This window comes from Panthera pardus, unplaced genomic scaffold (assembly GCF_024362965.1).
Source record: "Panthera pardus isolate Hobbes unplaced genomic scaffold, ASM2436296v1 HiC_scaffold_24, whole genome shotgun sequence".
NCBI classification, from domain to species: Eukaryota; Metazoa; Chordata; class Mammalia; order Carnivora; family Felidae; genus Panthera; species Panthera pardus.
The window spans coordinates 89,984,902-89,995,799 of NW_026526810.1; positions in this window are offsets into that span (position 1 = coordinate 89,984,902).

A 10,898-nucleotide genomic window follows, 5' to 3' on the forward strand; every position below is an offset into this window, starting at 1 on the left:
GCACTGACAACTTGGAGCCTGCTTGGGATTCTCTCTCTCCCCCTCTCTTTCTGCCCCTCCCCCACTTGCGTGCGTGCTCTCTCTCTCCTCTGAAAATAAATAAAAAAACAAAAACATTTTTTAAAAAGTCTGGTCAATAACATTTAAAATTAGTAAGGAGGAAAAATAACACAGAAGTGCTAGAATGCTATCAGCTGCCAAATAGAAGGGTTAATTGGATTTGTATTCGGTGTCACTGTCTTCTGTGATTTCTTAGAGTTTCATAAGAGATGCAATCTCATCTCTGAGCTATTCTGGCAGGAATAATGTCACTCCCTCCTTTCACATCCCAACTTTTTAGAGTCAGGAATGAGGAGTGTTTCTTGTCTGTATTCTGTAAACCAAGTCAGCAATCCCAGCTCTAATTAAAATGAGATTTCTACTCTAGCTGAAAACAAATATTTGTGTTACAAATGAAATAGCGTGTAATCCATAATCAAGTTTCTTATTGAGTCCCATGTTCCAGCTGCTTCTTTGAATAGAATCCACTTACTATAGACTTTCTAATCTTGGGTAGCAAGGTACCTTAGGTGAAGTATCTCTCCAGGCATGTAAGCCTGGTAATTCACTGATACATTTAAAATAAACATATGCTAAGAATTAATAACAGAAATACCATATGATCCAATAATTCTACTACTGGGGTGTATACCCAAAGAAAATGAAAACACTAATTTTTAAAAAATGTTTTATTTATTTTTGAGAGAGAGAGAGAAAGAGAGAGAGAGAGGGAGGGAGAGCGCACAAGCAGGGGAGGGGGAGAGAGAGGTGGGGACAGAGGATCTGAAGTGGGGTCCGTACTGAGAGCATTGAGCCCAATGTGGGGCTGGAACTCACAAATTGTGGGATCATGACCTGAGCTGAAGTTGGACTCTCAACCCACTGAGCCACCAGGGGCCCCAAAGAAAACACTAATTTGAAAGGATATTACTCCATTATGTTTATTGCAGCATTATTTACAATAGCCAAGACATGGAAGCAGCCTAAGTGCCCGATGATAGATGAATGGATAAGGAAAATGCAGATATGATAGAATATTACACAGCCATAAAAACAATGAGATCGTGCCATTTGTGACAACATGGATGGACATAGAGGGTATTATGCTAAGTGACGTAAGTCAGATTGAGAAAGACAAATACCATATGATTTCCTCATATGTGGAATCTAAAAACAAAACAAGGGGCGCCTGGGTGGCTTGGTCGGTTGAGCGTCTGACTTCGGCTCAGGTCATGACCTCACGGTCCGTGAGTTCGAGCCCCGCGTCGGGCTCTGTGCTGACAGCTCAGAGCCTGGAGCCTGTTTCAGATTCTGTGTCTCCCTCTCTGTCTGCTCCTCCCCTGTTCATGCTCTGTCTCTCTCCGTCTCAAAAATAAATAAACGTTAAAAAAGAAAAATTTAAAAACAAAACAAAATGAATAAATAACAAAAAGCAGAACAAGTGTTATACATACAGAGAACAAACTGATGGTTGCCAGGAGGAAGGTGGGTGAGAGGATGGGAAAAATGAGTGAAAGGGGGTGGAAGATACAGGCTTCCGGTTATAGAATAAGTAAGTCATAGAAACAAAAAGCACAGCATAGGGAATATAATCAATAGTATTGTAACAGCGCTGTATGGTGACAGGCCACAGCTGCACTTGTGGTAAGATAGCATAACATATAGATAAGTTGAATCATTGTGCTGTACATTGAAAATAATGTAATGCTGTGTGTTGACTATACTAAAAAAATAAAAAATAAATAAAATAAGCATATACTAAATGTGTTATTTTTTTAATGTTTATTGTTTATTTTTGAGAGAGCACACACAAGCGGGGAGGGACAGAGAGAGAGGGAGACAGAGGATCTGAAGCAGGCTCTGTGCTAACAGCAGGGAGCCCGATGTGGGCTCAAACTCACAAACCGTGAGGTCATGACCTGAGCTGAAGCCGGATACTTAACTGACTGAGCCACCCAGGCGCCCCATCATATGCTAACTAAAAAAAATCATTATAGGGGCACCTTGGTGGATCAGTTGATTAGGCATCTGACTTTGGCTCAGGTCATGATCTCGTGGTTTGTGAGTTCCAGCCCTGCATAGGGCTCTGTGCTGACAGCTCAGAGCCTGGAGCCTGCTTCAGATTCTGTGTCTCCATCTCTCTCTGACTCTTCCTTGCTCACACTCTGTCTCTGTCTCTCTTAAAAATAAATAAACATTAAAAAAATTTTTTTTAAATAAATAAATAAATAATACACTGAAACACGTATATGGGGATGCACAATTTTTCTTTTCCCTTGGGCTCCAGTATGGCTTGGCATAGCATTTTAGAAGACTGTTTTTACTTAAACTTCTGCTATTTTGTGCATCATGAATTTTTAAATTATTGCATTAAAATATTATTTATCTTTATTACTGAGGGGGTTTTTTTGGCATCCTCTGTGCCCCAGGTGAGTGCCTCACTCTAATCCTGGCCTTGAATGGCAGAGCTGGGATTCAAACCAAGGCAATCTGGCTGCAAGTCTGTACTCCTTTTTTCTTTTTTTTAATGTTTATTTTTAAGAGAGAAAGAGAGACACAGAACGTGAGTGGGGGAGGGACAGAGAGAGAGGGAGACACAGAATCTGAAGTAGGCTATAGGCCCCGAGCTGTCAGCACAGAGCCCGACTCGGGGCTCAAACCCACGAGCCGTGAAATCATGACCTGAGCCCAGGTTGTACACTTAACTATCTGAGCCACCCAGATGCCCTTGCAGGTCTGTACTCTTGACCATTACACTACTCGTGTCCTAGAACTGTTGATTTTTATAATTTTTATATCTACATCTATTTATCACTGTTTTTTCCCCTGAAACCAAAAAAATGCCTTGAGAGCACAGGCCAGTTTTATGTTGCCTTCTTGTATCCCCAAAGCATCTAGCATGGTGTTTATTTGGCACATAAGGGTGCTTGATAATGGTTAGCCAACCATTTTAGGCAAAGGGAATAAAAAGAGACTTTTTTAGTGTCCTGAAATTTACCATCATCACCAGCTGCTTTTACCACAATTTGTAGTTTTGCGTTAATTTTGCATTTTAATTTTACAAAAATAATTAACTGAATAACCTATCTCACATAAAGATGATGAATGAACACATATGAATAAAAACGTTATGAAAATAAAATGCTTTATTCAACCCCGTGTTCTCTTTTTGGCGAAACTCTTCACATTTTGTGGAAATCTATGGCCTCTGGGAAGAAATCCTAGAGATTTTAGTTTTGTAAGCCAACAGATCACTGTAATAAAGGGAAGGTAGAATGTTCATTGACATAATTATCAGCTCTTTGGTTACAAGCTGGGAGTTTCTGAAATAAAACCCTTCTGTGATTTATGCTTCGCTACAAACTGGGAAGTCGGCTCGTCACCTCCTACACCCGGCTGTGAAATCCTCCTCACCTGTGGGTGCATCCACCTCAGTTTAGTAATGTCATGCCTGGTTGGTTATATTTTCTCTAGCACTACTTCTGGAAATGACAGGAGGAGCGTGAGAATTTTGTCTACTGCCACTGAACTACTAGAAATGTGACTGTTTTAGGGGATGGGATCAATGATGAATGCAGCAATCTTTGAGAGCTCTCTTCAGGGTGGGAGTCTTGAAGACAATATAAATGAAATGAGAGGCACCTGGGTGGCTCAGTCAGTTAAGTATCCAACTTCAGCTTAGGTCATGATCTCACAGTTCCATGAGTTCGAGCCCTGCATCGGGCTCTCTGGAGTTAGCGTGGAGTCTGCTTCAGATCCTCTGTCTTCCTCTCTCTGCCCTTCCCCCACTTGCGTTTTCTCTCTCTCACACAAATAAATAAATATTACATTAAAAAAAAATAAAGAAAATGAGTAGCACTAGAGAACATTTATGGCAGGTGACTTCTGGAAGGTGTCTCCTGCCGGGCAAAGCTGTTGTCAAAACTTCCTAACCCCTTCTTGCCGATCCAGTTCTGGGCTTGATTAAAAAGTATACAAATCCCTTTGATTTGTTTGTCTGCATGTTAAAATCCTCTGAGCAGGTTTTAGCTTCTCTTGAGTTTTATTTTGGAGTATTCTATACTTACTAGTTTATTTACTCATTTTACAAAAGAGAATAGAGCCAGACAAACTGTCACTTGCTTGAAATTTGGGAATCATATGGATGCTCCCTTATGCTCCTGGGTTCTGCAGGGAATAAAATACTGCACTCAGTCTAACTCCAAAATCATATCACTATAGGAGGCAGGATGAAGCACTGTGTAATCATCCCAAATGCAGCTATTAAAATTTGTGTAGGGTGTGTCACTATGAAGAAATGGGGTGTAAGGGACACTGGTTAGAATTGTTAGTTTGCTCGACATACAGCTTTGCTGAACATCACCCCATCAGATTTGTAGCCTGAAAACCCTTCTCCATTCCTGGTGCAAACGCAGCTACGTATTTGGGGGGGAAGAAGAAACACTCCTGGAGAGCGCATTATTTTCTGGTGCAATCCTTAGCTACACTGCAGGCACATCCATATTCATCACCTAGACCACTGTAGATTGTCAATGGGGTGGGAAAAAGCTTAAAGCTTAACCAAGACTCAACTTCATTGTAACTTCTATTTTAATAATCTGAGAAGAGAAAATGGTCAATTAGGTCCATCTGAATTAAACTGGAGAGAGACAGTCTCCAAATGTAGGAAGGAGGGTAATAAAAAAGTTGTGCAAAGTGAGGAGAAAAGTTGCAAAGGGTGGACAGTGGCAGGGTCCAGTGCCTAAATTCTGGTGCTGAATGTCTCCTCTCTGAGTTCTCGGGGAAAGCAGGAATGTTTTGAAAATAAGGCAGCCAGAACTCCATGGGAGGTAAGCCAAGCTCAGATGAGGACACAGCAGAAGTCAAGAAGCATCCACTCCTTCCGTATCAAGGATGGTTCTAAGTACAGTAGTAGAGTGCTTGACATTTAAAGACATAAGGGCTTAAATTTGATCACTAGTCTTAGATTTAGATGTCAAAAGATTAAGAAAGTAACAAATGGGGGGCGCCTGGGTGGCTCAGTCGTTAAGCATCTGACTTCGGCTCAGGTCATGATCTCAACGGTTCGTGAGCTCAAGCCCCAATTCAGGTGAGCACGAGCCCCACATCTGGTGAGCCTGCTTCTCTCTCTCTCTCTCTCTCTCGCTCTCACTCTGACCTTCCTGGGATTCTTTTCTTTCTTTCTCTCTCTCTGCCCCTTGCTCACTTGTGTCCTCTTTCTCTCTCTCAAAAAAAAAAAAAAAAAAAAAAAAGGCAACAAATCTGGAGGTCTGGAAGGATGTGATTCAAGGAACATGAATTGAGAGCTCAGTTACCTGACCCCAGGGCTGGAGACACAGACTTGATTAGGCATAATGCTGCCCTTACAGAGCTACGATGTGTCCAGGATCTTGTATCTTATACTCTAGCTCACTACAGGTTTCCAGGATTGAACGGTATCAGAAGAATTGCAAGTATGCTTACGGAACCACATACTAATCCATATGGAAATTATAACTAGAAAGGTCTGCCCTCACAGGACTCCCTTTGCTTCCCCGACTTCAGTGGTATTGCCCACACTTTGCAACCCCTTTGTATCAAGCATCTTTTATGCAGTGTTTCTCCAATACCTGCCTTGACTTCTGCAGAATTCTACTCTACCACACATTTGCCTCCCCAGAGAGCTAATTATAAGCCTCTATTTTAGTGCCTACTTACAAATGAAAGTGTGTGTCAAAAGCAACACATACCTATATAGAAATTTCAAAGGGTGTAATTCCAGAACAGTGATGAAGCAATGCTCTTGGATATGTTCGCCATCCAAGTAGTGGTTCAGGGAAGTTGAAATAGGTCTGGTCAGGTCAGTGCTGGCCTAGTGGATGCCTCATTAGTGTTTATTGATAATAACCATCACAATAATGATGCAATGACCTAGTGCAAGCTTATTTGGGACATTTTCTATTTATATGAAGAGGCAGAGGAAACCCTGCAGTCATCAAGATCAGAGCTTGGGCTGCACCAGCCTTGTGGGTAAATTCACACCTTTGCAGACCAATATGGTTTTTCACCAGCCCATCTCTGTCTTGAGAAATGATGTGTTTGATGTAACCATGGCTTAGAATACAGTAAAACCTTGGATTGCAAGTAAGTTGTTCTGCGAGCGTTCCGCAAGATGAGCAAACATTTCTAATAAATTTTAACTTGATAAGTGAGCGTAGTCTTGCAATATGAGTAGTATGTGATGTTGAGTATCACGTGATCACAACTGAGCGAGTGATTCTTCCCTCTCTCTCTGTCTTTCTGTCTCTCTTGTTGCAGGATTGTGGGTGATCATCTGAGCTCAAATGCTCAGTCTCAGGCTGCAGTGTTTGGCAGTAATCAGTGATTTTCAGAATGTTGGAAGGTGCCCACAATGGGCACTAGCGTATTTTTTGTTACTTCAAAACACCTACAGATAGTCCTTTGCTTTTCCATACAAGAGTAAGCTTAGGAAAAGATTTGCTTCATTCTAGGTCATTGGATAGGTTCCTTGTTAAAGCTGAACGAAAAGAAAAAGATTCCATTGAGCCAATAGAGAGCAGTGGTTCCGTTACTGATAGTGAAAGTTGTCCTATACAATAACCCCCCTATCGCTTGTCTCCCTCACACCAGCCACGCAAGTTTTCAAAGGTAAGTGCAGGTTAATTTCTTTCTTTTCTTTATATTTTGTACATTCTTTATTATTTTGTATTATATTATAATATTATAATCATTTTTATATGAATATTTTGGGGTTGTGGAACAAATCATCTGAGCTTCCATTATTTCTTATGGGAAATTCGCTTTGATATACAAGTGCTTTAGATTATAAGCATGTTTCCAGAGTGAATTATGCTCACAAACCAAGGTTTTGGTGTATTTGAACAGTGGGTATTACAATTTAGATTTTTTTAAATGTTTATTATTTATTTTTGAGAGAGAGAGAGTACAAGCAGGGAAGGAGCAGAGGGAGAGGGCGACACAGAATCTGAAGCAGTCTCCAGGCTCTGAGCTGTCAGCACAGAGCCTGACACAGGGCACGAACTCACGAACTGTGAGATCATGACCTGAGCTAAAGTCAGATGCTTAATCGACTGAGCCAGCCAGGTACCTCCACCATTTAGATTTTTAATCATAGCCTTTCTTACTAATGTTACAATCTCCTTTAGGCCTTTCGTCTCTGAGCCAGTTCTGATCTGCTGGGATGCTATTATCACTTCCTCTTCTCCAGTTCAGGGGTGGAAGGTGGAAGGGGAGGGGGGAATAGACATGGGAACAGTGTGCATGCTTCTTTACCTACATCTTGGATTTTGAAGAGGTAAGTAACTCAGACCTTCCAAATTGTCTTCTATCATCTATTCAAGGTCCAGAGCTCTATAGAAATGCCCCTCCCCTTAATACAAAAGAAACAAAATCTCTGTTCAGAGCTTCCGGGCGCTTTCATGTTTACAGACGGAAATATTTGTGGTACTAAAAATCTCCAAGATGTCTGCCTTATTGCAGATTCCTAGTTTCTGTGGGATTATGTAAAAGCTTTGTGTTGCTAGCCACCTCCCCCCCTGCCCCCCCTACTGTCTTCCTTCCATCTTGAAGGAGTGTTGAGCATTTTATTAAATTGACAGCAGGGGAATGTTTTACCTGCTTGACTTGTTCTTCCTATTTTATTCAGGTTTCAGTCAAGTGTTTCTACACTCTGCTGGGTGTGGGAGGCCGTGAGTCACCAGGAGAGAGGATATCGTTCTCTGTGCACGTCCAGGGTGTTGCAGGATGGTTGAGGAACTTCTCGTCTGGGCTTCGGGCCACCTTGCTCCTTCCCTTGTTCTCTCTTGGATATCTGCTTGGCTACTGGTTCCCAAGGAGGACCAGTCAGTTGAGTATTCCAATATTAAATTAATTCCTCTTTCTGTGCAAGTGGCCAAGCAAGTTTTTACTGGAAACAGAGATGAGAGCCTGAGGAAAAATGGGGGCAGGGAGGGAAGAGACTGAGTTTAAAAGGCAAAGGAACCTATGGAAAATTGCTTTTCTGTCTAGTTACAAGTTTTATGACACATTTCCATTGTCCGTGATCTTTGTGCACGAGTAGACTAAGAAAATGGTTCAGTGAGAATAACCTCACGTTAATCAGCTTGTGTCAAGAAGCTTCCTCTTTCCTGTTGGCACCATCTGCTGGGTCCATTAGAGCTCGGAGAGGGACCTGACCCCTGGCTGTCTGTCTCCCATGAGTCACATTTTGCACATAACACCTCCTCCTTTCACCCTCTTTCAGACTAAGGACTTGCTCAGGATTCTAGTGGCCGCAGGCTTGGCGCGAGTGTGGGGAGTCACTGGCTGAAGAGAAGCTGTGCGGTAAGGTGGAGGTAGACACCGGGCAGCTGGGGTTCCTCTCCAGGCTGTGAACTCTCTCCTCATACTCAGTTGTTCACTCACCCTGAGTCCTGTCTCCCTCCTGCAGGCGCTTCTGGAGCTACCTAGCTTGGTTACATCCCTCTCTTTTTAAAGCCTGATGTTACTACTTTATCAAGAGTAATACCCAAAGGTGTTCTAATTAGGTATTTTGAGTAGTTGGTCCCAAATGCAACTGTATATCATGGAGAAGGGGGCAGGGAGAGAAGCTGGCTTAGAAATACACATTCTAGGGCCAGGTGGCTTTAGTGGTGCATTCTACCAAAAATTTAAAGAATAATTAACACTAATTCTTCTCAAATTCTTCCCAAAAATTGAAGAGGAGGGGACATTTCCTAGTTCATTCTATAGGCCAACATTACCCTAATACCAAAGCCATAAAAAGACACCATAAGGAAAGACAACTACAGAACAAGGTCCGTTATGAATACAGATTCAGAGTCTTCAACAAAATATTAGCAAATCAAATTCAGCAACATATTAAAAGGATTATAATCTTTTTAAAATGTAGAAGCTATATTTCCTTTTTTAAAACCAGTTACATTGCTTTTTTTTTAAGATTTAAAAACTTTTTTTAAAAATGTGTATTTCTTTTTGAGCGAGAAGGACAGAGGACAAGTGGGAGAAAGGCAGAGAGAGAGACACAGAATCTGAAGCAGGCTCCAGGCTCTGAGCTGTCAGCACAGAGCCTGACATGGGGCCCGAACACATGAACCATGAGATCATGACCTAAGCCAAAGTCAGAAGCTCAACCAACTGAGCCACCCAGGTGTCCCATTAAACCTGTTACATTTCTATACAGTAGCAATGAAAACTCTAAAGTGGAAAGTAAGACAATAATTCCATTTACCATGGTATCAAAAAGAATAAAATACTTAGGAATAAATTTCTAACCAAAGAGGCTAACGACTCATACACTGAAAATTATAAATCATTGCTGAAATAAATTAAAGAAGACATAAATAAATGAAAAGACATCCTGCACTCATGTATTGGAAGGCTTAATGTTCTTAAGATGAAAATACTACCCAAATTGCTCTACATAGTCCATGCAATCTCTATCCCAATAGCACTTTTTTTTTTTTTCAGAATAGAAAAACCCATTCTAAAATTCATATGGAATCTCAAAGGGCTCTCAAAAGTCAAAAAAGTCTTGCAAAAAATAAACAGATTTGCAAGTCTGATACTTCCTGATTCCAAAGCTGACTCTGAAGCTATAGTATTCAAAGCAGCATGGTACTGGCATAAAGACAGACAATATAGACTGATGGAATAGAGGAGAGAGCTGAAAAGCAAATCCTTGCATATATGGTCAAATGATTTTTGACAAGGCGCCAAGACCATTCAGTGGGGGAAAGGACAATCTTTTCAACAAATGATGCTAGGAAAACTGGACATCCACATGCAAAAGAATGAAATTTGACCTTTACCTTATACCGTATATAAAAATTAACTCAAAATGGATCAAAGACATAAACCTAGGAGCCAAACTAAAAAACCTGAAGAAGAAAGCATAGAAAATCTTCATGACATTGGATTTGATAGTGATTTCTTACACATGACACCAAAAGTACAGGAAAGAAAAGAAAAAAAAAATAACTGGGTTTCAACAAAATTAAAAACTTCAGTGCACGGAAAGACACTATTGAGAGAGTGAGAAGACTATCCACAGAATGGGAGAAAATATTTGCAAATCATATATCTGACAAGGGATAAATATCCAGAGTACATTAAAAACTCCTATATCTCAACAACCAAGACAACCTAATTAAAAAGTGGACAATGGACTTGAGTAGACATTTCTCCAAAGAAGATATACGTATAGGCAATAAGCACATGAAAAGATGCTCGACATCATTAGTTGTTAGGGAAACACAATTCGAAACCACAACGCAGTATCGCTTCACAACCCTTAAGATGGCTATCCCCAAAACCAAAAAACCAACCAAACAACCCCCAACCTCACCCAGTGCCAGACAGAAAATAACAAGTATTAGTGAAGAGGTGGAGATACTGGAACTCTTGTGAATTGCTGGTGGGAATGTAAAATGGTACAGCTGTTGTGGTAAACACAATAGCTTGGTGTTTTGTGTTTCCTCAAAAAGCTAAATATAGAATTACCATATGATCCAGCAATTTCACCCAAAAGAATTGAAAGCAGGCACTGAAACTGATATTTGTACACCAGTGTTCATAGCATCATTCATAACACCCAAAGGTAGAAACAACCCAACTGTCCACCAACAGATGAATGGATAAACAAAATGTGGTATATACATACAATGGAATATTATTTAGCCATAGAAGGAATAAAATCCAATACGTGTTATAGCATGTATGAATCTTGAAAACATTACACTGAGTGAAATGAGCCAAACACAAAAGGGCAAATATTGATGATTCTATTTTTATGAGGTCCTTAGAAAGTAGCATAGAGGTTACTGGAAGCTGGGGGTGGG